The sequence below is a fragment of the Meriones unguiculatus genome, chromosome 10 (genome assembly GCF_030254825.1).
Source record: "Meriones unguiculatus strain TT.TT164.6M chromosome 10, Bangor_MerUng_6.1, whole genome shotgun sequence".
In the NCBI taxonomy this organism is placed as follows: domain Eukaryota; kingdom Metazoa; phylum Chordata; class Mammalia; order Rodentia; family Muridae; genus Meriones; species Meriones unguiculatus.
In genome coordinates, this window is record NC_083358.1 from 120,140,388 (window position 1) to 120,144,635 (window position 4,248).

At 44.3% G+C, this 4,248-nt stretch overlaps 1 non-coding gene across 1 annotated transcript; it reads right to left on the reverse strand.

Moving 5' to 3' along the window:
• Window positions 1-2,601: 2,601 nt before the first annotated feature.
• Window positions 2,602-2,737, reverse strand: LOC132646175 (small nucleolar RNA SNORA17). Its single transcript, XR_009584300.1, has one exon. It is a non-coding gene; the product is annotated as a small nucleolar RNA SNORA17 (small nucleolar RNA).
• Between the last annotated feature and the right edge of the window lie 1,511 nt (window positions 2,738-4,248).

Sequence of the window (4,248 nt, forward strand, 5' to 3'; positions counted from 1 at the left end):
ATTTTTATTTTTTAGACTAGTTTGAAGAGTATTGGTATTAGCTCTTCTTTGAAGGCCTGGTAGAATTTTGCACTGAGACCATCTGGCCCTGGGCTTTTTTTGGTTGGAAGACTTTTGATGCCAGCTTCTATTCCCTTAGGGTATATAGGACTATTTAATTTTTTTTTTTTACCTGATCTTGATTCACCTTTGGTAAGTGGAATATATCAAGAAAATTATCCATTTTATTTAGATTTTTAGATTTTGTGGTGTGTAGGCTTTTGAAGTAAGACTTATGTCTTACTTATTACTTATTATTTGGATTTTCTCAGCATCTGTTAATATGCCTCTTTTTTAATTTCTCATTTTGTTGATTTTGATAGTGTCTCTCTGCTCTTCAGTTAGTTTGGCTAAGGGCTTGTCTATCTTGCTTATTTTCTCAAATAACCAGCTCTTGATTTCATTGATTCTTTGTTTTCTTTGTTTCTAATTTATTGATTTCATCCCTGAGTTTGATATTTCCATCTGTCTACTGGTCTTTGTTGTGTCTGCTTCATTTTTCCCCTCTAGGGCTTTCAGGTGTCCCATTAAGTTGCTTGTATGGGATGTCTCCAATGTCTTTGAGAGGGCAACCCCATAGCCTATTGAGTTTAAGGAAGTCACGAAGTCATCACCTACTCGTTCCTTTCATGGCTCCAAGTCAATGGTTGTCTTGCTGAAACACTGATACTTTATGCTTACTGTTAATGTCCAGCACTTCATCATAGCTTGAGATGCTATGTGATGGAATCCTTCCCTTTGTTCATTAGTTTCTGGTCCCATTGTTAATGTCCAGCACTTCATCACTGCTTGAGGTGCTCAGGCAGAGATCAACCTTGCTTGTTGAGCAGATTGTTGAAAAAAATTCATCAATTTTCCAGATTAGAAAACCCTGGAGGAAGGAAGAAATCCTTCATCCTTTAAATTATATTTGTACCAATTATCTCTATGACATTTGGTGAAGATAGGTATTCAAAGTATTTGTTGAATCAGTTGACAGAAAAGAGAAAAATGAAAAAAAGAAAATTCTAGATTTTGAACAGTTCCATCAAACAACCAGTGTCATAAAATTTATTTTTCTCTATTGCCTTCAATAGTATTTCTTTTAAAAAATGTTTTATTGTTTGTGAATTTCACATCATGCACCCACTCATCTCTCCCACCACTAGTACCTCCCTTCTACCCTTGCAATCTCTCCCACAACAGAGAAGAAAAAATCTTTTGGAAGCTGTAGTGTGCCAAAGTATGTCTCACACCTTTTGTCCACACCTCTTTGCTTGCAAATGTTTATTGCAATTACTCGTTGGACTGATAAGAGACCTCTGGTTTCTGTTCTCTCAAAACTGGAACCCTACTGTGACTCCTCTTGGATATCTTGTTATTGCCCTTTGTTATGAAGATCCTGTTGTTTTTGTTCTGTAGTACCTGCCCCTTACATACTCCAGCAGTTCATCTATGGGGTGGATGTTGGGGTGGCCAATTCAAAGCCTTGGACCAGGGCTTGAGAAGTATCAGCCCACTAGCTCTCCCACTCTTATGCCCTTTGGGACAGCTCACCAGCAACCCCTGCAACCATGGCCAACTCTATCCTGCTGCCCAGGTGAGGTGAAGGACCTGGTCTCCAGAGTATTGCAGTGGGTGAAGGACAAGGCCACTCTGCTACTTCTCTCATGACCCAGGGCCAGCTTTCCTGCATGCCATAGATGGCAAGGGAAATGGGAGGGGAGGAGGGCATCTCTCTCACCAATGCCAGCACACAGCAGACAGGAGGCAGGGCTGGCTCTCACACTCACGCTCTTGGGACCTGCAGCCCCCATCCGGAGACAGCCCTACTGTGCTGCCCAGGTGAAGTTCGGCCTGCTCTCCCAGTGCTGCAGCCGGTGAGGGCAGGATGAGCTGTCCTGCTCTGATGACCTGCTGCAAGCTCTCCTGCCACTGGAGGTGGCAAGCCGTGAGTGGGGACATGGCAGACACGTGGGGCCAGCTCACACACAAATCCTGCCAAGTGTGGCAGAAGGGGCGTGTGCGCTCCCACAAAACCCTAGCTGGCTGGGGGCAGGGTCAACTCTCCTATTCTCATGGCCCCAGGGCCAGCTTTCCATGATGCCCAGGTTAGGGATGGGGTCAGTTCTGCACAGTTTCTTACATATCAACATGTCTCCCAGGTGGCAGTCCATTGGTAGTAACAGCTGCCTCAGGGCCACTGACCTAAACTGGCTCCCGGTGGGTGGCAGCACAGTCCAGGACCCCACCATGGTGCCAGGAGGCATCACCAAGTACTCACGTCACACTGTTCCTCACAACCCCTGAGTCTCCAGTTCTGCCTGTCTTCATTGTGCCCATATCTTTCTGTTTCTCTCTCTTCCATTTGTCCACCACTCACTTGCTCCTCTTAGTGGTGCCCAGGGACTCTGAGAGTCTGTAGTCATCTAGGGAGTGGTCTTAGGAATGCTAGGCCCTATCAACTTGTGAGCTATCAACTTTCGTGGTGGATGGAGCTGGACTAGGGTCTTCTCGGGCTAGCTCCCTGTGCAGGTGCCCTGGAGCCTGACTGGTGGCTGCCTTAAGCTCACTTTTCAAGGGAATGTTAGGCTACTAATTAATCATTCAGATGTTCATAGGCCAGAAATCTGAGTGAAGACATGGCCTCTCTCTTCTCTGCCACTTGCTAACACACATGTGACACAGCAGCCTCACCTGCAAGGCCTCTAGGGGCAGATCATTATTATTTCTTAATTTGAGTTTTGTAATGAAACCCTGTGTTCAGACTCATTAACATTGGGAAAGGATAATTTAAAAAAGTCAGCCTTTCCTCACTCCCTTCTCTTATGCGTTTTAAGGAAGACAGCTTTTTTTAATTTTTATTTTTTTATTTAATTTTATTTTTTTCTTATCAGTTACATTTTATTAACTCTGTATCCCAGCCGTGTCCCGATCCCTCATTTCCTCCCAGTCCCTCCCTCCCTCCCTCCCTCCCTCCCTCCCTCCCTCCCTCCTTCCCTCCCTCCCTCATCTCCACCATGCCCCTTTCCAAGTCCACTGATGGGGGGGACCTCCTCCCCATTCATCTGATCCTGTTTTATCAGGTATCTTCAGGACTGGCTGCAAAGCCCTCCTCTGTGGCCTAACAGGACTGCTCCTCCCTTGGGGGTGGGGAGGCCAAAGAGCCAGTCATTGAGTTCCTGTTAGAAAAAGTCCTTGTTCCCCTCACTTTGGGAAACCAATTGGTTACTGAGCTACCACAGGCTACATCTGAGCGGAGGTTCTAGGTTATATCCATACATGGTCCTTGGTTGAATGTCAGTCTCAGAAAAGACCCTGTGCCCAGATATATTTGGTCCTTGTGGCGCTCCTATCCTTTCCCCATCAGACTAACTCCCCTTCTTTCTTATGATTCCCTGTACTCTGCCAAAGGTTTGGTTATGAGTCTTTGCTTTGAAAACACTGCTAGTTAGAGTCTTTCAGATGCGCTCAGTAGACTCCTGTCATACATTCAATGAACATCCCATCTGTCTTTCTAAACTAGGATTGATCATCTTACCCCATGTCCACTCTCTTGATTATCTTTTTTAGGTGTATAGATTTCATTATGTTTATCATATCTTATAGGTCTATATAAGTGAGTATATACCATGTTTGTCTTTCTCCTCCTGGGATATTTCACTCAGAATGATCTTTTCTAGATCCCACCATTTGCCTGAAAATTTCATGATTTCCTTCTTTTTGATTGCTGAGTAGTATTCCATTGTGTAAAAATACCACAATTTTTGTACCCATTCCTCCATTGATGGCCATCTGGGTTGCTTCCAGGTTCTGGCTATTACAAATAAAGCTGCTATAAACATGGTTGAGCAAGTATCCCTTTTGTGTACTTGAGCAAACTTTGGGTATGTACCTAGCAGTGGTATAGCTGGTTCTTGAGGAAGCACTATTCCTAATTGTCTTAGAAAGCACCAGATAGATAGATTTCCAGAGTGGTTGTACCAGTTTACATTCCCACCAGCAGTGGAGGAGGGTTCCCCTTTCTCCACAGCCTCTCCAGCATGTGTTGTCACTTGAGTTTTTCATCTTGGCCATTCTGATGGGTATAAAGTGATATCTCAGGGTCGTTTTGATTTGCATTTTCCTGATGGCTAATGAGGATGAGCATTTCTTTAAGTGTTTCTCTGCCATTCGATATTCCTCTGTGGAGAATTCTCTGTTTAGCTCTGTTCCCCATTTTTTAATTGG